Genomic DNA, 26,889 nt, shown 5'->3' with positions numbered 1-26,889 from the left:
TGATGAGTGAAAAACAATTGCCATCTGACACTGATTCAGGAATGGTAACTATTATTTCGGTTCGTCCTAAAAGTATAAGTTTATTGCGAAAAGAAATTTATGGTAATCTCGAAAAAAGCCCAAAAACCCTAAAAAATGGTGTCAGATGAAACTGAAAGATGTACCATTGGAATCAGCATGGTCGAACACCTTTTACAGGGAAATTACAGTCCCCCTCCTTGAACAGCAAGGAAAATCCCTTTTTTGCATCGGTAGCAGTGGTGTGTCTCCCGTTTTTATTGACAAATCTTGTGTCAACAGAGCTTAAATACTGTTGACAAAAGATTTTCAAACCATTCAAACCAATTACCATTCTTGGTTGAATATTGAATGTTATCCTTTAGATTTTTCTCTTCCTAGTGTAATGGGATAGATTCTCAAAAAATATACATCAAAATTCCCCAATTAAAGTTACCCCAGTAAAATAACATCACCCAAGAATGTGAATTCAAAAATTCACGTAACCTATAAATCAAACAAATATCAAGTGTTCAATTTAAAATACTGAAATAAACGTAGTTAATTCAACAAAAAATCTTTCCCACAGGAAATGCAACAAGTAAATCCGACCCCCGTCCCCAAAGTATCCAATAAATATTAGCTTGATCAAATCTTATACGACAGGTGATTAACACCTGTGTTCAAATATTAAGCGCTCGAAAATACCAAACTGTCAAGACAGTAAGATTTACAATGCAAAAAAAGTAGTCACTCGAGATGTAAAATATTTGCTTAAGCTATTTGATTTGTTCTGGAGACTAAGTTTAACACCTTAGTATATTAGTGAAATTAAATATTGTTATAAATTACAAACTTTAAAATAAATAAAATGTACGTCATCTTAAAATAAAGCGACACCCTGCTGGGAAAATATTACAATACAAAACTTCGATCGTTTGAAAAATCCCAAAGTGATAGCTTAAAAGTCATAAATTAAGCGACACCTGTTAGCAAAACATTGCAGTGTAGAATTTTTAGTTGCTAGAAAAATTCCAGAGTGACATCTTAAAAATCATAAACTGTAATTAAACCCGAGTAGCTCATTGGTGCAAGCCAGTCCAATAGTAATGTAGGACAATAGCGCAGCCAATAAGGACTGAGAAAATATACTTTGAGCAACGCCTAAACGTAACCTCCGGCATAGTTGCAGAGGATAGATAGTTAGAACTTAACAATTTTGAGTGAGTCTATTTTGAGCCTTATTTTCAGTCTATTTGGAGTCTTAGTTCGAGTTTTACACCAGTCTTCTAGCTATTTTTTTGATCATGATTGCGTTGTAATAAACTTTTGAAGTACATTAACTTTGAGATATTTCGTCTCAGTACAATTTGTATTGGAAACCTGTGTTGTTAATTTGTTGATGCAACCACTAACTCTACAATAACTATGTAAGTAACAATAAACGCACTCTTGTTTTATTTTATTCTCTTGTGTTGATATTTCTCAAGTTTGTTAGTCCTTGTGGCTCCACTCGCTCCTAAGGGAAACTGAAACTCATCAATCTGATTTCGAGTCAGTATGGCCATCAATATAAGCTCCCTACCTGTACTCCTACATTAAGCTCCCCACTCTAGATGTTCAGCCTCCACTCAGATAAGCCACTCGCGGACCGCTAACGAAGAGTTTAACTAAATTTCTCATTGGATAGATTAATCGGAAATTCTCCAAAAAGATATAAGAATTAGTCGTTTTGAAAACCCCCCCATTAGAATTAGCCCTAACTAACCAAACTCCGCTAACGAAAATTTTCAAAGGAAAACCCCCCATTAGAATTGGCGCGGCCTGTTTAAAGGAGCAAAAACACAAGGACAACATTGAAAACAAAAAAGAGAAAATTGTTTATAAATATTAACCACAAGAGAATTTTTTTTTTCTCTCTTTGCATGCATTAAAGTGTAATTTTGTTTACCTATTTTCAAGTGCCAAATTTTTTTTTAGGCCTAAATCCTCTGGAAATAGTACAAAAGAGAAGAAACGTAATTAAAAAATATAAATTTTAAATTATATCAAACAATTAAAAACCAGTATCGAATTCTAACCCAAAAAAAAAAGAAAACCAATATGTCGTTATATCAAAACGCACAATTATTAAAGCAAAAACTTATCGCCAAAACAGTGGAAATATAAAAAACACTACCCCCATATGACAGAGACTCAGACGTGGATGAATTTATTATCCAATTAAACCAATTCGTAGAGGTAACTCAAACAGACTTGAAATCATTAGTAAGCATGTTGCTAATGAGACTTCAGGGGCAAGCACTAACCTTTCTAAAACAAATTGAAAATACGATAGGGGAAGATAACAATCTTCCTATAGACTCAATAGAAAAATTACTAAAAGCGTTCCGAGAAAGATTCGTTGAAACCAGTTCAACACACAAACTAAATCTTGGTACATTTTGTTTCGACGAAACACAAAATGTTAGAGAATACCTGCACAAAGTAATGGTAGCCATTGATGCCAAGTACGGAAAAGAGTTTGGTCCCTTATACGATAAAATCGTACTAAATGCTTTCATGCAAGGATTAAGCCCCACACTATACAGAATGTTGATATAAAAAAATATCCAAACTTTAGACCTAGCAGTCCAGGAAGTGGAGAGAATGATAGAAATTGACTCAATTGTGGCAAACCACAATAAATCAAGAATAAATAATGTAGAAAATTCAACTCCAGGACGATCACGAGCAATTTCTCCAAATTTCTTTCCAAGAGACAACTCACCTAAACAAAACCAAAATAGATCCCCAACCCCTACGAGACAAAGAATGGTACGTTTTGGACCCACAAATGCAACAAACTACGTACAGAACCCCCCAATTACATGCTATACATGTAATAAACAAGGACATATTGCCAGAGAATGCCGCACTAGAAATAACTTTACACCAGTAACCCCCAATTTTAATAACCATTTGTTCGGGAGAACAAACTCAAATGCAAATGGGGCAGGAAACTATAGAAATAACCCCCCACGTCTACCCTTATATCACAACTCGTACCAACAAGGATTCGTATGTACAAATCCAACGACTCCTTCCCAATATACGAATCCCCAACCCTATATAAATCCTTCCCCCAACCGACAAAATAATTATCGGTTCCCCAGCCCAAATCTGCGACAAAACCTGTACCAACTAAATTCACGAACTGTGTATCCAACTAGATTCAACAGAAACACAACCGACTACAGGGGAAATTTTTTTCCGACGGGAACTGAAAGAAACTTTTCATCTATACGAAACGAACAAATGCCGCTAGCTGTCGGCACGAGAAACTTTAACCCACGCAATAATACGTGGCAAACAAGACAATCAAATGTCAATCAAATGGGAATTTCACATGCTAGTGAAGTGGAGGGTGAACTTCCCACCGAACCCCAATGTCAAACCCCAACTTATCAAATAAGCGCACAGGTAAACGAATGAGGCCCCCAAGAAAATTAACCGGGATCCTGGAGGCCAGTATATTTTATAGGTCCCACCCATTAATTGTACCTTCTTTTAGTGATAACGATGATACACGACCTTTATTGAACAAATATAGCGTCGCAAGCATTAACTTCAGAGCGTTAATATATTCGGGTGCATCGTTTAACATAATAAACGAGGATATATTTAATAGACTACCAGTCTGTATTAAGAGACGGAAGAATTTCAACATTCACAATTTAACAAGTGTCACGGGGCATAGGCTGGAAGCTATAGGCTCCATATGCCTAGACGTGATAAAAGATAATAGGATCTTTCCTACAAACTTCATAATCTGCAAAAATTTTCCAACATGAAGCGATAATTGGTGCTAATTTTTTAAAATCTAATACGGTGTTGTTAGACATAGCAAAGAACCGACTCGTGTATCCACACAACCCAATTCTCCAACGCGTGGAGAGAGGGGACGCAACAGTGAATAGAATCAAATCTTTTGTACAACATGTCACGTCATTTCCTCCCATTGCTGGTCCGGTGGGAAATCAAACGATCAAACGGATCGAAAATCAAAATCAATGGAGCAGACAAAAAAGTAAATCAAACAGTAAATGGATCGAGTCAGTAAAAGTAAGAATAGGAAAAATGCAAGAGTATAGACAAAAAGAGATAAAGAAGATAGCTGAATTGTGGAATGAAATAATAAATCCAAACACTGTTGTAAGGGGAAAAGTCTTGAAGTCACCCTTACAATTAACCTCGAAAGCGGAAGACCTGACGCAAGCAAGCGCCAATCTAAATTTAATAGAAAATAACACGGAAAAGAAATATTATGGGTTCGCAGTACGTAAAACAAAAATCCCCCCAAATACTATGCAAAGAGTACAAATCTCTCAAATGGTCACCCCTGTAAATGACAATTCTGAAATCTGGTTTGCATCCCCGTGCAAAGAAATTCCAGAAAATCTGTTCTGTGAAGAACAGATCATTTCATACGAAAAATGCGAAGGTTTTATTTGGGTAACGAACACACATGAAAACGATATGATTACAATGAAAAAAGGGACATGTCTCGTGGAAATACAGGTTATTTCTGAGCATGAGCTAAACAAATGGAGAGACTCCAAGGAAAGCTTAGTTAATAACATTGGAACCAACAACCCAAAGAATAGGTACCCCCTAATAAAACCCCAATTTTTCGAAAAGTTTAAATTAGATCATATCCAAAATACGCAATTAAAGGGAAAATTATGTGAATTGCTCTGAAATTTTAGAGATATTTTTTCTACATGTGAGGAAGACATCGGGTTGATACCATTCTATGAACACTCTATCCAAACCACAGGGTTACCTGTAGCTAAACAACCCTATCGCATCCCCCATCCCTACAAAGGCTGGTTAAAAAATAAAATCCGCGAGTTAGAAAGAAATAATATAATACGGCCGAGTATAAGCCCGTATTCAGCCCCCGTTATTCTAGTACCAAAAAAGAACAAGGACCTCAGGCTTGTAGTAGATTATAGAGCCTTAAATAAGCAAGTAGTAAGTGACAAATTTCCCCTGCCCCGAATTGATGAAATCCTGGATTCCATTTCAACCAAAAATAAAATTTTTACATCCCTCGACCTTACGCAGGGTTATCATCAAGTTAAGGTAGCAGATGATGACGTCTATAAAACGGCCTTTTTCAACGATGGACTGTGGTTCTTATGAATATTTGAGAGTACCCTTTGGACTCAAAACTAGTTCAAGTGCATTATGTACACCTCTGTTACACTTATTACGAGGTATAGAAAATATTATCCATTTTGTGGATGATGTTATTTGTGTGGGAGAAACACCAGAGGACCATTTAAACACATTAACCAAAGTTTTCGAAAAATTCAGAGAGGGAAATTTGAAATGTAGACCGGAAAAAGTAAATTTGTTTCAATCCGAAATAAAATTCTTAGGAATGATAGTGACCCAAGGTCAAATATCACCGGACCCTGAGAAGATAAAATGTGTAGAAAATCTTAAGCCACCAAAAACCATGAAACAATTAAGAGGCATTATTGGTTTAACCAGTTACTTTAGAAAATTTATACGTAACTAAGCCCAAATCGCGCAACCACTAAGAGATCTGACCAAAGGGAATTCCCAAAATGTTACATGGTCTCAGGAAGCTCAAACTTCTTTGGACACTCTCAAGAAAGCTCTTACTTCTGAACCAATATTAGCGTTACCAGACTTTGAAAAAGGTACATTCGTGGTTACCACCGATGCTTCAGCTCTAGGTATCGGTGCAATCCTTTCCCAAATAATCCCCGTGGAAAACAACCCCGATCCCCAAAAGGACCCCCCTCAATATACAGAGAAAGTCATATGCTATTCAAGCAGAACTCTAACCAAAGGCGAAAGTAGTTATTCAGCAACGCCATTGGAATTACTATCTATAATTTACCACTTAGATAAATTCAGACATTATTTAGTAGGACGAAAATTTAAGTTGCGCTCGGACCATAAAAGCTAACAGTACCTAAGCAAATTCAAGAATCCAACTGGAGTTTTAGCGCGATGGATAATGAAAATCCAGGGTCTGGATTACGAATTTGAACACGTGACCGGTAAGCAGAATGCCCCTTGCGATTACCTAAGTAGATACCCTGAGAATAACTCCTCAGATAATGAAACTAAACAAATAAATGCCATTAATCCCAGTAAACAAAAACAAAAGAAGAATATACCAAAAATCCTTACAGAAGAAAAAGGACCACGAGTAATTCCCTTATCCCTAGCCAATATTAAAAGAAACCAAGTTAAGGATGAAATGTGTTTGACCCTCATTAATTAATTTGTGAATTCTGATAATCTCCCTGATAAGTTCAAAGCCCTAAGACGGGAAATAGACAGTTTCTATTATGACCTTGACGAAGAAATCCTTTGCCGGATAGTAACAGGCGAAACAAATAGAAATCAAACCTTAATAATCCCAGTGCTCCCCCAAAACTTAATAATACCTGCCTTTGAGTACTTCCATTCGGAAATAGGCGGACACTTAGGAATAACCAAAACATTTCACAAGTTAAAACAATACTTTTATGTCCCGTCGGCATTAACAAAACTCAAGGATTATATAATTGCTTGTGAAGTATGTAACGTAGGAAAAAACCCTAAAATGTACCCACCTCTTCCCTTGGGGAGAGTGCCAGTAGCAAGGTTCCCGTTCGACATCGTTTCAGTTCACCTTTTTGGTACAAGTGGAGGCTTGCCCGTTTCTAATGAAGGTCATACTTGCATCCTTTCAGTAATAGACCATTTTACCGGCTTCACTTTTGCCAAAGCATTGAAAAATCAAGGCGCATATGCCACTAGTAAAGCCCTAGCAAAAATATTTTTAGAGTTTGGCGTTCCTAAACGGGTCATTAGCGACAATGGATCTAACTTCGTTTCTAAAGTAACAAAGGATTTAATGAGTTTCCTTAAAATAGAAAAACTAGTAACCTCCCCCTACCACCCCCAAGCTAATGGAAAAATTGAAAATAGGCACAAAATATTTTCCAATGTTTTAAGTATTTATTCAAAGGACAACCGAAACAATTGGGATCAATATCTACCTTACTTAACTAATGTAATTAATACGGCATACTCGGAAACGACTAAAGAGAATCCATTTTTTCTTTTGTTCGGACGCGATTTTAAAATACCTTATCAAGAAATTGTAGAATCAAGACAATATTACAATAGTACAGAGGACTATAAACAAGACTTTATAAATAAGATGAGAAAAACCCATAAAATAGTTAGACAAGAGTTAGAAAAATGTAAATTGAATCAAGAGTTTAGAAATGAATCCAAAATCAAAGGAAATATAAATTTTAAGGTAGGCGACCGTGTCTATTTGAAAAATGAAGCTAAATTGGAAGGCAAAAAACTTTCCAATAAATATTCAGGACCCTACAGAATAATCAAAAAATATGACAACGATTTTACTTTTAAAATGATAAATCCATAAAACGGGAGAATACACAAAGCACATGTAAGCCGTATAAAAGGTGCCAAATACTCCGTTAAGTGGGCACCCGAACCCTCGTCTTCAGATCCATTAAACCCGGAAGATGAATTTCCTAGATCAAGGTTATCCGAACTAAAACCCTTTAATTTCAAACAAAACTATTTCGAAAATAATAGCGAGGAGGAAGATTTTGAAGAATTTTTGGCCATGAAAAATCTAGTCATCCCTAAAAGAGAACCTCTAATACCCATACCTGCAAGAACCCCAAAAAGCCCAGAGAGCTCATCCACAGAAAGCTCGGAGGAGGAGTTAGACTATAGTCTGTCACCAAAAACCCAGTTTTTCCCCGATAGAATTTCAACTCCATGTCCCCCCAAAATATTTCCTGATGATATAGTATCCCCGGCAACCCCAATAGAAAGACCCCTGTCGCTACAGGAGGAACTAAACAGAGCCGTGGAAACCCCAGGTACAAAAAGGATGAAAACTCCTCCCAGGGATAAAAATACAAAAAAACCTGAGAGAGGCTATGGACATTATCAACTATCCGATAAAAACAAGGCAAAGTACTTTGCCGTGGACACAGGAACACACTGAAGATGAAAACTTGGGACAGTACCATTACATAACGGTATCTAAAGTAAAACCCAAGGAATCTCACTCCTGGAAACAGACCATGTTACGAAATACACCACACCCCCCGGAAGATATGGCATTCAAGCAGTGGAGACATTCTCCAAAAGTATTTGACTCCTCCCAGAGTTCCCAAGAATCTTTCAACTCCCCCGAGACAGGACCTCAGCGTGAGGAAATAGAAAATAAACCCTCAACCTCTAGAGCAGATGAGATATATGAAGCAAGGGCAGGAGATACCCCTCAATCGCAAAGGACCGCCCCCGAAAGCCCAAATAATGAATCTTCAGATACTAGCTCGACCGAGTCCGATGATGAATCAGATCCTAACTACCCCCAGAACGCACCAAAACAAAAACAGGCTTCTGCCGCGGCCCATGCGAAAGCCGCAAAATTAAAAGGTCAAAAGTACCTACTAAAACAGTATAAGAAATTTGATCTGATCTCTATGGGAAAATCAAAAAAGAATAAAAAACAAGAAGGCGAACAGGAAATTACCACGAAATCTGGCAGAATTAGCAAGAGACCGGACAAATGGAAATACGTCTAGGAACAAGTACCCCCCAAAAAAATTTTATAATGCAATATTAAATCATAATGAGCATTTAAAAAAAAAAAAAAAAAAAAAAAAAAAAAAAAACTATAACCAGAATATATGGGCGACTTTTATTGTTATGCCCATAAAAGGTCGAAATAATTCAATAGTTAATTTTTCCAGACAAACTAAACCTCGACTTGGTAAAGAACCCCGAAGATAGAAGAAGAATAAGAATTGTTCAAGCCCCCCCCCCTCCAAAAGAAAAATACCCAGTGCAACCCCGTTACTGACAGAATAAATATGGATTAAATATTTCAAATAAGATCAAAACTTCTCGAGGACTCGGCACAATTAGTAGCAGAAAGAGTGAAAATCGAGAATATGATAGAAGCCACACTTAAATCCCTTAGCGAGATGAAGGCCTCCCAAGAAAGAATGAACAAAAGAATAAATGAGATTTTAGTAGCTAAACAAATGGATAAGCTGATTGAAACACAGTTTATTGAAATTAAAGAACAGACCGACAAGATCCAAAACGAAATGGAATCAATAAGTGACGCCACGCTTGTCAAAGGATATAATTATCCCGACCAGATCCTAAAATTGCAAGTATTATACGATAAAATGCAGGAAATTGGTAAAAAAGTACAAGATTATAGAAACAGTACTGTTCTGTCCGCGACAATGGCAGTAAAAGAAGCCCTGACGCCCCAGCGAACAAAGGTCCTAGAATTGCAGCATAAATACGATCACTTAAAAGCACAGAAAGAAATAATACAGCTGCAACAAGACAGCTTAGAGAAACAACTAAAAGAGAACCATGCCAAAATTACCGAAGAACTTCAAAAACAGAGAGATTTCTGCTCAAACCTAGAGAGGATAGTTGCAACATATTTTACAGTTGAAGTTAACCTACCCCTCTGCCCCCACTTGGAAAATCTGCTTACTAACAATTGCGAAGAAGGACTATCCCAACCTGCATATTTTGCAATTCCAAATCAAGCTCGTCATCACCACATAAAACACCAATTGGAAACAAATCAACGGAATCCTCAAACGGATAACAATATAATTACAAAGACCCAGTACCCTGACGCCCAAGAGACTGTTACTACGGGCCAAGATTCCTCAGAAATATATGCACAACAAGGAACGCCCAAAACCCAACCATCGCCAGAAGCTGTAAAAAAATAAGAAATGCCGGACAAGAGAATAAATCGAGCTAAACAAAAACAAAAAGAGGTGAAAATTCTTTCTCGTCAAAATCCCCTTCTAATACATTAAAATAACTACATTTTATAGGATGTGATGTTTAGCGACAAAAAAGTAATAAATAACCCAATATTCGAGCGAAAACTCGTTAAACTAGATAATTATTTTTTTGCTAGACATAAAATGGTATTTACTTAAAAAATAAATAGATAAATAAATGCAGATTAAAAATTCAATGGTAAAAAAAAAAAAAAAAAAATGCAATGAATAGCCATCCTTATATTACTAAGGAATAGTTAAACAGCATTTCGGATACCCCCCCCCCCCAGTGTAGGTAAGCCTGACGATCACAAGGGATCGCTTAATGAGGAGATTTACTTCGGGGCACGATGATCAAATCCGTGTCCTAGGTTCGGCCGTCTATCAATCCATAACCCCAGACCACTACATTCCAAAAGTTACTTTTAATTAAAAAAAAAGTATTCGGATCGGCGCTTTAATAGATTCTACATCTTCACAAAATCAATTTTGTGGGATATTTATTTTTAATCATCATGCCAACGACATAATCAAATACGGAACTCCAAAATATACTAAATTTAATCAAAAGAAAAGATGACCGGAAATAACCACAACCCAAACTTGCCGTAAAGGCTATGAAATACCAAACAACTTAAAATATTAAGTCAAAAAACTATATATGCGAGTTATTATTGTATTAATCACCCAGCTAAGAAACAATTAGGAAAACAGGTAATTAGCTGCAACATAATAAGCAAGCTTATCATGGTTACTAGATAGTTAAAAGTGTACATATATATATATATATATATATATGTAAGAGAGTAATAATACAAGGCATGATTTACCTGCAAATAAGCATACGATAATTAACCAAATTGTAGATATAGGGCCGCTGTCAATCTAAATAACAGAAGCAGGCCTCAGTCATTATATGAACTGAAAATTCTGCAAAAAATCAAACAATCGAAAATAATTCAAACAAACAATAATGGTAAATTGATAGACTCGCTTACATGTTCCTCCGAACAAAACCACAAACCCCAATGCATTCCAAAAATTACAAAGCCTTACCCCTGTGTGTTTTCGCTTGTTTTACCTCAAAAATGTACGTACCAACAAGTTAATAAAGAAATTTATTTACCCTAACGTGCACCATGCGTACTAGTCGGCCTCCACTCCAACCCAAAGGGTAGGAAATACGCTAATTTTCCCTTAAATATTAGTGCAAATTTTAACTGTTGTAGACAAAGAGTTACTAATCAATCAGAACAACAAAGGCAGTCCTTACTATTCCTTCAAATCCTTTCCTAAATTTAAAGAATTCACAAACCAATTTCCCGAAATTTGAAAGGAAAAATGACGTTGTGATTCTTCAAGAAAAATGATACTAATTTACCTCAGATGTCAATAATCGCGTGTACAATTCAATTGACCCCATGTAAAGCATCGACACGATAAGTTGCAACAATAATCAAAGCCCGTAATTTCCAAACGTAGTTCAAACCACTAAGATTTATGATAGTATGGTCAAACCACATAAGCATAGTGTCCCCGAGTTAAATCGCTTTCACTTTTCATCTTTTCATTAACAAAAAAATATTTGACCCGTGTGATATCGTGTACTCAGAGTTAATTGCACACCTATAATTAATAATCTTTTTGCCTAAAAACTAATAAGCAGCTTCACACACCAAAATGTTCCTAAAATATCAAGAAACCCGCATCAGAAAAAAAAAATTTAGGCCTGATAAAGAAGAAAAAATGAAAAAAAAAAATATAGCTTGCTATAAAAAATTTATATATACAATATATCATTAACTATAGATTTAGTCGTATATTTTTCATAGAGTGGTCTGGCATAATAGAAAATAAGTAAAATAATACACAGTTCCGTTCCGAAACCTAAACGAATAAAGGAAATTATTTGCAAGAAGATTGACGCAAAACGAAAATTATAGTAACCTTAAAAAACGTAAAAAATAGCTTGCAAGAAAAATGTAAAAAAAATAAATCCTATACAAAGTCCCTATAAAACGTAAAAATAAGTCAAAATTGCAGAACTTAAAATATTAATTTTGAATAACGAGAGCTAAATAACACCTTAGTTTTGCAATAATTAGCAAAAGCCGTAGAACGCTTACAGCCGATAGGCAGAGAATAATATAACCACCAAAAACCGTAAAAATTTGCAGCAATGAGTTCAACCAATTTTACCTTAAATCGAATTAAAGAATACAAATGAACCGCCAGTTAGAGTAAAATTAAACTAACATAGGTCTGTCGAAATACTCTAATAACCAAAATAATTCAGACGTAAAGAATTACAAAAAATAACCGATTAACGCAAAAGGAAGAAAATCCTTCCAAAAGTTGACGATTAATCATAAATACTCATATCACAAGATAGTATTTAATAATTTCTACTAACCTTATAAGCCAGTTGCGACCACAGGTCCCAGTAAATCCTTAATTTCCCCAATAAATAATATGACATGGTAAATCACGTATTATTCACAAAATTTAAGCCTTGTAAAAAGCACGGTATTTAAGAATTCAAAAAAAAATGTGCACTCACTAGTGAGCATGTGCTTAACTAAAATTGATAGAACAAAACAGACATTTATACGAAGGATGAATAACTGAAAAGTAATTTCTAAGGCAATTAAGTGAAAGCAGAAGCCATAAAATAGACTACAACACCTGTGAGGTAATTTAGCCCTTTGTTCGAACGTACACTTCGAACACCTTAAATTAACAAAGATAAATTATCAAACTTTCTCCCTTAATCAAGCTCTTACCGAAGGGTAACCAACTAAAGGTTTTGGCGATATGTTCCAATCAAAATTTATGTGCCCTCCCCCCCCCTTCAGTTGTGCGGCATCTTAGTTGCATCACAATATAGCAACAACGAATATATTATAATTTTCATTTGAGAATTATAAAGGAATTAAGTTCATATTGCCTATGACAAACTATGAAACTCTCAAGTAATAACGCCACGTGGTAGAGATGTGAAAAGCATTATAGACTAGTGTGTTGTTGTCGGGCTATGTACCGAATTTTGACCCCCAAATCAGTATCCTTGTTTGTGAAGATCATAGAGCAAGAATTTACTTGATGGTAAGGCTTCAAAGGCCGTATATTTGGGAATCAACTTAGAACACGATATTCAGTGGCGTTAACTCCGCCACAGGAGAGGACCTATTCGACATCTTAAAAGTAAATTTACACTTCAACTCACTTAACTCCCATTAACTAATAATATACAAAACCGAGGAAGTAATACTTTAGTCGCGTCACGGATAAATAAAATATCTAAATAAATGAAAAGAAAAAAAACGTTATAGCCTACTAGCTGAATTTTGAATACATTAAAAAATAAGTCTATATTTTCAAAAAAGAGGGCCTTAACGAAATTAATTGAAACTATGGATATTTAAAAAAAAAGAGATTGTTTAAAAAAAAAAATATGCCTCGTCAATCATAGATTACTTAAGAAAAATCTAGCTGTAAATAAGGAATCAACAATTATAGAAATCGAATGCCACAACAAATTCCAATAGAAAACTTTAGAGTTCCCTCAAACCGATCGACAGATATCGCACTAATTGAAATATACTAACCTGTAATATAATACAATCCTTTCCTTAATGTTTCAAACTCGAAAACCCACTCGGACCATTTAAAATATACTTTTGGCAAAAAAAAAAAACCAGTAGTAAGACCTCATGTACTTCGTACGGTAAAAAAAAAAAAAAAAATTTTTTTTCTTTTATTTCAAAAAATCACACTTAAACAAAGCGAGGCATACTTTTAGCCGAAAAATCAGTAGTAACATCCCTCACACTTCGAAGGTAACAAAATTTTTTTCTCTTCGGCAATTAATAAAGGCACAGTATAAATGGCAATTCTAATTCACAAAAAGTAAAATAAAACAACAGTTAACGGTCAACGCCACAGAATACCTTAGAACAATATAGGAAAAATGACTCAAACATCCACATGACGTATAATAGTGAAAACGGATGGACCCCCAACCATAGGAAGTCGGAGCCAATGATGCGCATGGTGTATATATTCCACCATGCAATCACTTGACTTCCATCCTCTGTCAAAAAAAAGTTACATGAATATGAGACTTGATTGCACAACAAGACGTTGCTTGGCAAGCACTACAACCCCTTGTTTGTCAAATTTCTCGAACAAATAGACCTATTACTATGCCTTAATCATTATAACCTTTTTCATATTTAGTTAGTTTGTTTCATAATTACTGATAAATTTTACATAAGAACACATTTCCAGATACGGTGTGTAAGTAACCTTCAACCACTGGTTAAGAGAAACGCCAAAACACGCAACCTCACGGTATGTGCTTATATTGAACCTAAAATCTAGTAAAACAATCATAGTAACCATGATAAAATACCCAAGCCATCAACAATTAAATAATCGTAGACGGGAGAATACAATCTCATGGAATCTTAAGATAAAACATAGCGTAGACAATATTAATGCTCCGTTAAGGGAATGGGGACATATTGACAATTTAATGAAAGAAGAGGAACTTATTAGAACAGTAGAAGATCTTGACTGTCCAAAACTAAATTATCTCCTAAAATCTCAAAAAACTATGTTGGAACCAAGAATAACCCTAAGATTAACGGCAAGCCTAGTGCTATATAATTTTAGCGCGCGTGCGCTAACACGAACACTAGAGCACACTAGACGAAGTGCCAATCTGGCCTTCCGAACTTTAGTACAATATATCCCATCAACAATGTATAGCTCGTTGTCTGAATATATTGCCGACAATATTTGGTACGATCAAAACGATAATAATATAACTACAATTTGGCCCATTAAATTTCTCTCCATACTAATAGACCAAGGACATATGTTAAAAGGTGAAAGCTTTCTTAAAATCCTGTACGTCAATTGTGTAAATAACACGTATCTGAATCCGATAAACCCTTCAACGGGACCCGTAATTTTCCAGGTTGCCCCAAGAGAATACAAAGACATAAAGAAAATAACCCTGAATTTCTTCCAAGAAGATGAAAATTTCGGAAGAAAAATAGTCCCTGGATTAGACGTAATAATACGCGAGCAATTATGCTGTTGCCAATCGCACGTGAATTTAAGTTTCTCTGTGGTAAAGATAATAAATAACCCATTGTCTTTGTCTCAGTTGTGCCGGAAAGTCATTCGTCAAAATATGCGAAGGAAGGACATAACCGCCACTTCGGAAGGCCTGCACCTCCCAAACCAACTTTTAGTGTATTTAATGTACCTAAATATACCTGAAAACGGTAAAAATGATATAATATTTGAACTCCAATTTCTGAGCCCAAATGTTTCCTCATGGGAAGATTATCGACTTCTCGATATGCTTAAATCTCCAAATTCAAAGGCGGCACTGCCGGATGATGCACCCATATTGAAATTAAAACCCAACCTCAGTGGGAGAAACTGTATATATAAATAACCTTGTTAAAATGAATGATGAAAGAACCCTAGAATATTACCTGAAGTGTTATAACCATGAAAATTGATTAGTATCAAAAAATACATTATAAACCAGTATTGTGTTAATATTTATGGAACTGCGAATTAGTGTAAATATCAAAAGGTCTAAATGCATTATCAATGTATTGACAAAAAGGTAGTTTCTCGAAAATCTCTATACTTTTAAGACTATAACGCGACCGCAAAGTCGTTAAACTAGAGTACGGAACTTTAGGAATGATATTATGTTCGAACACACAAAGAGCCAGGTGCAAGGTGGCACCAGTGAAAAAGAAGTTCAACTTTAACTATAAGTCGCATTGACTTTCCGCACAAGGGAAATATTCATCATTGGTTAACATAGATCTTAAAGTAATGTACGGTCAGAAGATTAGTTAACCAATTTAGAGAATCAATGCAGGTTAAAAGATACTTTGACTTAGACCTAGAGTTTACCATAACTATAACCAATCTTGAAAAAGTTAACTAGACAAAAGTCAACAGAAACTACCTTCTTTTGGCTATTGTTCTGAAATGTTCTGAAAGGACCAAATAAAGAAAGGGCCAAAGCAATTATTGACACAGAGTTCATATGTATAAAGAACGCAAAAGAAGATGTCATATATTTAGCGGCAATTATCATTGTGAATAAATAAAGGGAAGAAGCCTTCGCGAAAAAAAAAATGGAACGTCAAATACGATTTAAGAAAATGTGACAAAAAAATCGTATAGTTTCGGAATACGATTGGCAAATAAACCCAAATATCGATCCGTAGCAGGAAAATTGGGAATAAAATACAATGCGAGAAAGGGTTAGTACCTTCAATATATTGAGAAGCCATGTAGCTAACGATGTTAGCTGTACGCGTAATAATGCAATCTATATTCAAAACCCTAAAGAATAAAGTCGAAAAATTAGGAATAGATTACATTGCAAGATAAATTAACACATATTAATTTTAGAATTAGACAGGAAAGTACGATTAACGGATGCCATCATAATTTTCATTGCTCATGCAGTGGCCCAAGACGTCATAAATCAGGAAATCATACCTAAGCATGGGAACTACCCCCAAAATAGTCATAATGAATGAGAAATAGGAATTCTCTTATTAGCAAGGAGACCGGAGATTATCAAATACGAGAAACCAATGTGGAGCGTCTTCAGCTCATTCCAAGTGGACTAAGTAGTCGTTTGGGATGCAGGAGCTCATTGGTTTCCCTAACCATGAGGATTTTGTTGATTCAAGTTATGGAAAAATTATGATACCACGTAGACAAAAACCGAAGGAGGACTGTACTGAGCCAAGCGAGATGCAAAGCCTAAACCCAGAACTCCCTGATAACCCTTAAGAAAAAAAGTAAGGGAGGACATAATCGAGCGAATGGGAATAGAGGTCCTCATTCGTGCCTTGTCCAATCCCAAATTTTCACTTAACTTTTTTGTGCAAGCCCATGCAGATGCAAAGATATATTTCGTGGGCAGCGTAGACGCGCATGAACAGTAAAAATTTGAAAATTTATAGTAAATCAAGACCTCTCATATAAACCATATTGCCTACCTCGCAAATAGTAGTAGAATGGAAAAGTAAATGTTAAAGTAGATGAGCGCTGAATAATATTTCAAAAATGTATTGAATGTTGAATATGTGCCAGATGCACATATATACATGTATACCCATAGTCATCAATTTTGAAAATTTTATAGTGTTATTTTTTTTTAACATAATCATTTTTCTGATGATTACCTTATTTATATGATAATAATCTAATGATTGCGGCAACATGCATGAAAGCATGAAATCTGCCCTTATCTTTTTTAGCGTTGCGTTTAACTGTACCTGTACTAAATTGATTTTATTAATACCACTAATCATAACTATTATTTCAAAAAATTGTCCACGCAGAATATTATGAAAACCGTATGTTGTTGTTATATATGTGTTAACTTATGTAATTGTAAAGAGCATATGATTCTGCCCAGATATTTATATTCTAGGAAGCAAAGTAATCAGTGCAGATTAAATATGGTGTACCAGCATGCAACACGGATACAACCCAGTAGCATCTACTTTCATCATTCATCAACCACCGACAAGTACTCACCAAGGAAATATCTCAAGACGATATCCTGATCACCAGTCCAAATCACAAAAACCTTGTACCAGGTAATTTTACCTCAAGCTGTGTCGGGAACCAAGGACCCTATACACAAACATATACCTGAATTGATGATTACCTAAAGAGCCGCCTCGACCTGTCATGTCGTAAAACTGCATAAATAACCGTCAAATCCTTAGACGGCAACGGAATTAAGATTTAATTTTTAAAACACCAAGAATAAACATAGAGTCAATCCCTCAAGGACTATGTATCTTAAGCACCATATCAGAGACAATGTTAACCACGATCAAAAGCTTAAGTTTTGACTCTATCCAATCCTTAACAGACGTCGTAAAACCAAACCATAATCCATGAGAAGAAAAACCAATCAGAATCAATTCTGTGGGAAACATAAACTGTACGTGCTAAAGTCTTTCCCAAGATGAAGTGTTCAAAGAAGAGAACCAAACAGTTGTTTTCATCTCCATATTAGGCTATCAATAGTTGTGAATCATTGAACTGAAAATCAAAGACAATGCGTCGAGCCAAGGCACTCAAATCAAACTACAACCGTGCCATAGTTAATGTTAAATGTAGAAACACAGCCCATAGCCCAAATAAAAAATGGACTGAGCGTGAAAAATTTACGGGAAACACAGACTGTACGAGTATTTGATTTTCCCGGTCAAACTGTGTCAAAGGAGAGATACCCAGCTAGCGACCAAGACACCAATTTCATGTAATCAATTCCCCAAGGGTTATGAACCTAATAGACATTTCAACGAATCTGCAACATCAACCTCTCGTATATGACGTAAGGAACCACGCACGGACAATTTTGTGCATACAGTCATACTTGCGAACAACATAAACACTTATTCCAAAGAACGAATGACAGAAAGCAAAACACCAAGAAGACAAACCATGAACAATTATCCAACCCAGTAATTAAGTGAACGGAAGCCCAAAGTAAGAGTGAAAACATATGTGAGTAATATAGACACGTAGAATGATGAAGTAAGTGTGAAATCTTATGTATCTAGCTAATAACTTTAATGAACATAAAGAGCTTTTCATAAAATATGAAAATCAGTGTAAATTACATAAGCTCAGTGTTGCAATAAGACATTAATATCAGAATCTATTAAAGTGTCAAACTTTTTCTTGCAAATTATTTTAATTTTAGTGTGTTAAAATTTTAGATGCAGTTAGATGTTTTAGACGTAGCTAGATGCTTTTTTGAAATCAGATACCCATCATACCAACATAGCGTCTGGTGTAAGCATAAACTAGCATTAAATAACAAAATAATTACAAAAGCGGAACTTAACTAGTTGGAGCCATATAGAAGTATTAGAACATCAGGTGAAGGAATTTTAATATTAGGTGAAGGGATAGTAATATAATCGTGCCTATTTAACGTCAGGTGGAAGTATAAATTAGCATTAGAAGTAGCAAACATGTACCACGTTAAGTAATAAAGCAATTATTAATGCCGAACTTAGATTAGTTAAAAATAAGTAGAAGTATTAGCATAACAGGTGAAGGAATAAAAATTTAATCGTGTCATTCTAGCGTCAGGTGAAAGTAAAGTCGAGTATTAGAAAGGCAAAATGTACCATTTTCAGTGATGAGATAATCGTATCAGGTGAAGGTAAACTTAGTGTTAGGTGGAGGAAATAATAATTACTATATAATCACACAACCTAATGTAGAAACTCTTTGGCCCCTTCGCCAAATCGAGTGAGTAGACCATAAACTTTAAAAGTGATGTTGTTACATGTATAGTCTAGTAGAGCAATCAAGTATAAAAAAAAAAGAATATATATGAATATTACAAAAGCACAGATAATAAAAGTAATAAGTAAAAAAAAAATTCTTAAAAAAAAAAAAAAAAAAAAACAAATTCGAAAGTGGGAGGAGCGTAACAACGATGAGGACATCGTTAAAAGTGGGATGGATGATATGTAATGGGATAGATTCTCAAAAAATATACATCAAAATTCCCCAATTAAAGTTACCCCAGTAAAATAACATCACCCAAGAATGTGAATTCAAAAATTCACGTAACCTATAAATCAAACAAATATCAAGTGTTCAATTTAAAATACTGAAATAAACGTAGTTAATTCAACAAAAAATCTTTCCCACAGGAAATGCAACAAGTAAATCCGACCCCCCGTCTCCAAAGTATCCAATAAATATTAGCTTGATCAAATCTTGTACGACAGGTGACTAACACCTGTGTTCGAATAATAAGCGCTCGAAAATACCAAACTGTCAAGAAAGTAAGATTTACAATGCAAAAAAAGTAGTCACTCGAGATGTAAAATACTTGCTTAAGCTAATTGCATTGTTCTGGAGACTAAGTTTAACACCTGATTATCTTAGTGAAATTAAATATTATTATCACTTACCAACTTTAAAATAAACGAAATCTAATTCCTATTAAAATTAAGCGACACCCTGCTGGGATAATATTACAATACAAAACTTCGATCGTTCGAAAAATCCCAAAGTGATAGCTTAAAAGTCATAAATTAAGCGACACCTGTTAGCAAAACATTGCAGTGTAGAATTTTTAGTTGCTAGAAAAATTCCAGAGTGACATCTTAAGAGTCATAAACTGTAATTAAACCCAAGTAGCTCATTGGTGCAAGCCAGTCCAATAGTAATGTAGAACAATAGCGCAACCAATAGGGTCTAAGAAAATACACTTTTAGCAACGCCTAAACGTAACCTCAGGCATAGTTGCAGAGGATAGATAGTGAGAACTTAACAATTTTGCGTCAGTCTATTTGGAGTTTAGTTTCAGTCTATTTGGAGTCTTAGTTTGAGTTTTACACCAGTCTTCTAGCAATTTTTTGATCATGATTGCGTTGTAACAAACTTTTGAAGTGTACTAACTTTGAGATATTTCGTCTCAGTACAATTTGTATTGGAAACCTGTGTTGTTAATTTGTTGATACAACCAAGAGCTCTGCAATAACTATGTAAGTAACAATAAACACATTATTACTTTATTTTATTCTCTTGTGTTGATATTTCTCAAGTCTGTTAGTCCTTGTGGCTCCACTCGCTCCTAAGGGAAACTGAAACTCATCAATCTGACTTCGAGTCAGCATTGACGTTAGTATAAGCTCCCTACCTGTATTCCTAGATTAAGCTCCCGACTCTAGATGTCCAGCCTCCACTCAGGTAAGCCACTCGCGGACCGCTAACGAAGAGTTTAACTAAATTTCCCATTGGATAAATTAATCGGAAATTCTCAAAAAAGATATAAGAATTAGTCGTTTTGAAAACCCTCCCATTAGAATTAGCCTTGACTAACCAAACTCCGCTGACGAACATTATCAAAGGAAAACCCCCCCATTAGAATAGTAATCATTCTCATTGTTACATTTTCTAGTTGATTTTTTTTTTTTTTTTTAGGAGGGAACAACATAAAATGTAGCCGTGAATTTCAGAAAATTTTAAATTTTGAGGGAGGAGCCCCCCAACTTTGCCTACGTCACTGAATACAGACATTTCCACTCAGAGCTTGAGAATATTGAAAAAAAACATGAAAGATCTATTGAAGTGTAAGAGAACAGATTTAAAGCTGAACAAACCAAGCCAAAAAAAAATTAAAAATAGGCATGTAAAATTGGCATATAAAAATATATAACGTAGACATATAAAAATAACTATGGAATGAGACCCTGGGTCAGAAGAGTTTTGAGAAGAAAACGCAACGTAAATATTTTACCTGAATAACTAAAAACATGGCGTAACAATAATTAACCCAGTGATTAACAAGAACCAAAAAGTGATGATTTTCAAAAATGTGCATTTGTCACAAATTTGTATTCACAAATCATAAGTATGTGTCTATGCAATGCGAAGAAAGATGTCTTCATAAAAACAAAATATGTGTCTATTATAAACGTTAGTTCTTCAAAATATGGGTATTTTGGTACTTACGTGTTATAGCGACCACACCCAAGAAGTGAAGTTAGGTTAATCATAATGAAATATACCAAATTAGGATGAAAATATAATACTTTATAAACAAAATTATTGAAACTACAACAGAAAATTATAGAAAACAGGCCACCCATAACGCATTATATTAAATACCTAACCTAACCAACTCTATATATTAAATGTTTAATTAAAATATACTTACATATAGTAGTTTATCTCACTGAAACTAAGATAATAATTTCCGAATGCAGACAGAAAACCGGTTTTACTCAGATCAAGAACAACAGTGTGGTCGTATTTCAAAAATTCCGACGTCTCAAAAATTCCAAATATCCGGCAATATATTTCAAATTTTCCTTTAAAGTAGTCAAGTAAGTTTTAAGTTTAAAGTAAGTTGCTTGACAGCAATCTTAGGGAGATTTATATAACTAATTAATATTCTTGGGGAAGAGGGGGGGGGGCATCTCAGAGTAGGAACAATCTGTTTTCTTTTGGAGGAAGGATTTTGAAAGTCAAAAAGGTATTCTTAAATGTGCTTTATTTGCTCATATAACTGCTATGGGGATCTGATTTCTTCTTAAGAGAGGAAGGAGATTTTGTGGTTTCCGTACAAAAACAAACCTTCAAAGTTCAAAAACTGGCCGCAATTACCAGATAATTATTGAACGTATCTAAAAGCCATCAAAACATTAAAGTGATCATATTTTAAGAAAATTACTAGCTATAAAAGATAACAGATCTCTATGAGCTAAGTCCATTAAATGTAATATGGTAGAAATTTCTAGTCCTATCCGTTCCAAAAAGGAGATTTTAAGAAGAAAAGCGTAATATCTATACTGCATTTGGGTTTATAAGACCCAGTTTTACAGTTTCAAAGTGATTCCAAACCGAATATGAATTAATTGATATCCTGGCATCTTCTTCAATATAATTGAAATTAATATCCAGATACATAATTATCAATCCCTCGCTAATCGGTAACGCAACCGAGATTAAAAAAAGACAAACAACAAGCCACTAAAGCCTAAAAAATTAGTTTATTATTTAAGTCGAAGAGCAGTCCCCCTAAACACAATTTTAAAAGGACTCAAAAGTAACTTTAGCTCCAAAAAAAAAAGAAAAACAAAACAAAAAACCCTAGCTAACTAATGGAAAATCCAAAGTTAGCAAAAAATTGCTATCAATGATAGCCAGATAATCGGTTTAAACAGAATAAAAAACATGTTTCTGTTTCTTTTTTACATTCATTATTTTGGCTAAGTACTGGACATGCATAGCGTTTTTAGGTAAAAAACGAGGTTATTTAGTCAATTTGAGCGTATTTTACGCTAGATTTAGAACTAGAATTTCTTTCTAGGTAAACACTTTTTAGAATTTTTTTTTAGGTTGATCTTTAATTTTGAGAGGTTTATTAAATGCGATGGAATACAAGGTTTGTGAAGTGATTAAGAATTCACCCAGTATGTTATTTGATGCTTTCACCAAGCAAATTGTCTTCATTGAGTGACCATGATTTAGAAATTTAAAATAACTAAATAAGCCATGAATGCAGTACTTTCTCTGTGAAAAAGCTTACTCACCATTCATTCGTTTATGTTCGTAAGAAAATATTACTTCTGCCTAGCTCTTAGACTCTCAACTGGATAGGACTAACTCAGCTGTATATTGTAATTTTTACATCACTTTTTTTTACTTTATGTTCTCCTTTTTACAGGCCAATGAGCCTTTGGGGGAATAATAACATGTAATATTGTATGTGTATCTAATGAAGAATAACACTTATCTTATCTTATCTCTTATTTCCATTTTTTTTTGTGTTTTTGGTGTCTATCTTATTTTTCTTTTTCTTTTTCAGTCTTTGTTGGTTTTAGTATTTTGTACTTTAGTCTAAATTATTCTTTTTTGTTTGTGTCGAGGATGCATTATTGGTTATACACTGACTTAGATTATCGGTTCTTAGTTGCTTCTATATTTCATTTGCTGAAAAGCATACATAATTAAAGACAAAGAACACGGTATTAGACATTACAGTTTCTACTGGTGATGCTGATCTCCATTTCATGGCCCTTCAGCCATGAAATGCAATGGAGGGCTAGGGGCCAGCCATCCCGTGATTTCACAAACAAGGTTTCCGGAGGGCCAAGGTGAACGTTGTATACACTTGGCTTTTTCAGCCAGATTCACCACTATTGCTGCAGTACATGTGCCCCTCCACTTCACCCAACCCCCACGCCCAGCACAGGACTCTGAATCTCATAACTCAACCAAGCTCTATTACAATAGCCCCGGGTATAGCGCTACTCATTTTCCGTAATTTTGAATGGATTTTGACTCTGTAAGGTTTAATTTGTTGTACTAAACTTTTAATATATGTGATTTATTGAAATATTATTCATGATTTTTTTATAAAATTACTTTTTTTTTGGGTTCGCCGACTTATATTAGTAAACGGAATCGCCTCCAGCGGGTCACAATTGAAACAAAAATCAAAGGCAGGATACCAATGCTGCTTTAGCAAAGATACTGGATAAGTCAAAGTATTACCACAGATTGCGAAACATAATCTTTTGACATATTCCCCACATTTAAATAGCGACCGTATTAAGGCCATAGGGAATATGAACCCTACATTCAACCCTACATTCACGCCTACAAGAATATGGTCAAAAGTATAATAGATATGAAGCATACAAGAAACTGGTTTTTTGTTATTGATAAGAATTGCACAAGAGTAGACATTTTAAAAAACGATCTTTAACTATAGAGCGGGCACGCATGTTATTTGGAAGATTGCCTTAACTCGAGAGCAGTTTGTTATTAAGAATTTGGATGTTGCAATCAGAACTGTTTGATTGACATTTGCAAAAAGGGGTAAGGGATTTGCGGATTGGAGTGTAACTCGAGAGTAGTTTGCTATTAAAAAATTGGACACTACAATCAGAATTATTTGATTGACATTTGCAAAAAAGGGGTAAGGGATGTGCGGATTGGAGTGTAAGTCGAGAGTAGTTTGTTATTAAAAAATTGGACGCTACAATCAGAATTGTTTAATTGACATTTGCAAAAAAGGGGTAAGGGATTTGCGAATTAAGGGTTATCAGTTAAGATAGACCCTTGCCCTGGAACATAGCAATCTAAGTTACCATTGGCTGGTCCAGTGCATGCGTAATTGAACCAGCATATCTAATGATGGACCGCTAGATAAAAATACGACTTGAACTAGCTTTACTTCTTTAATTTGAACTGTATAATAATAAGGGGTGTTCGAATATCGTTTTCAATTTGAAATAGTTTAACGTTAAACTTTACGAAGAATTTCATACTAAGAGGAATGTACATACCATGAAAAGAATTGTAATAACGGATAGCTTTACTTCTTCGATGTATGCCGTATAATACATAAAAGGTGGGGTGATGGCAGAAGGATCTCTTAGAGTACTTATAGTGCTGTACTGTGGGCCAAGTTTCTAGCGAAAAACCCATGTGAATGACTTGAAATAAAAAATTTTAACAAGAAATGGCTGAAAAGTGTTTTGGGGACACACACACACACACACACACACACACACACACACACACACACACACACACACACACACACACACACACACACACACACACACACACACACACACACACACACACACACACACACACACACACACACACACACACACACACACACACACACACACACACACACACACACACACACACACACACACACACACACACACACACACACACACACACACACACACACACACACACACACACACACACACACACACACACACACACACACACACACACACACACACACACACACACACACACACACACACACACACACACACACACACACACACACACACACACACACACACACACACACACACACACACACACACACACACACACACACACACACACACACACACACACACACACACACACACACACACACACACACACACACACACACACACACACACACACACACACACACACACACACACACACACACACACACACACACACACACACACACACACACACACACACACACACACACACACACACACACACACACACACACACACACACACACACACACACACACACACACACACACACACACACACACACACACACACACACACACACACACACACACACACACACACACACACACACACACACACACACACACACACACACACACACACACACACACACACACACACACACACACACACACACACACACACACACACACACACACACACACACACACACACACACACACACACACACACACACACACACACACACACACCGATGCAGTGATAAATGTCCCTCAAGTACTATAACGTTAGACTCTATTTTAAATTAAATAAAAAAACAAGTTTTTTAAACTGAAAGTAAGGAGCGACATTAAAACTTAAAACGAACAGAAATTATTCCGTATATGAAAGGGGCTGTCCCCTCCTCAACGCCTCGCTCTTTATTCCGTATATGAAAGGGGCTGTCCCTCCTCAACGCCTCGCTCTTTACGCTAAAGTTTGACTCTGTCTCACAATTTTTTTTTTAAACAATAAAAAACTTTAGCGTAAATAGCGAGGCGTTTAGGAGGGGACAGCCCCTTTCATATACGGAATAAAGAGCGAGGCGTTGAGGAGGGGACAGCCCCTTTCATATACTGAATAATTTCTGTTAGTTTTAAGTTTTAATGTCGCTCCTTACTTTCAGTTTAAAAAACTTGTTTTTTTTATTTAATTTCTGATCGTTTTTTAGTTAATGCAGCTTTTATTTGCATAAAAATTTTACTTTTCTTTTGCTAAATGAATGTCTTTACAAATTAACTTACGTAACTAACTTCTATATTCGTATATTTTTCTTCTGGCAAAAATTCAAAGTTGCAGATTTTTGCAGATATGAGCTTGAAACCTATGTAATAGGGTTTTCTGATACGCTGAATCTGACGTTGTGATTTTCATTAAAATTCTTTCACTTGTAGGGGATGTTTCCCCCTCTTTAAAAAATCGAGTAAATTTCCTCAGGCTTGTTGCCTTTGATGAGTAATACTAAACTTTATAAAATTTATATATTTAGAATCAGCATTATAAACACATTCTTTTGATACATTTATTGACATCAAAATTCCGTTTTTAAAAGTTTCGATTACTATTGAGCCGTATTGCTTGTTTTTTTATTACGTATATGAGGGTGTTCTGCCCTTAGTCAATACAACGCTCTTTACGTTAAAAGTAAAAAAAAAATTTTATACACAAACCACTGAACCACAAACGCCATTTAATTAGAATAGATAGCTCTTTTGAAAGCACTAAAAAAAACTGTAACGTAAAGAGCAAGGTATTGACTTGGGGGAGAACCCCCTCACATACGTTATAATTTCTGTTCATTTTAAGTTCTAATA

At 35.2% G+C, this 26,889-nt stretch overlaps 1 pseudogene; it reads left to right on the top strand.

The window, feature by feature from the left end:
- The first annotated feature begins 7,672 nt into the window (after nucleotides 1–7,672).
- Nucleotides 7,673–8,648, top strand: LOC148945613 (uncharacterized; annotated as a pseudogene).
- Nucleotides 8,649–26,889: the final 18,241 nt, after the last annotated feature.

Source organism: Artemia sp. Qi Xiang Cuo, chromosome 13 (genome assembly GCF_049724085.1).
Source record: "Artemia sp. Qi Xiang Cuo chromosome 13, ASM4972408v1, whole genome shotgun sequence".
NCBI classification, from domain to species: Eukaryota; Metazoa; Arthropoda; class Branchiopoda; order Anostraca; family Artemiidae; genus Artemia; species Artemia sp. Qi Xiang Cuo.
Note: the sequence above shows the minus strand (reverse complement) of the source record. Positions and strands in the feature narration are given on the sequence as shown.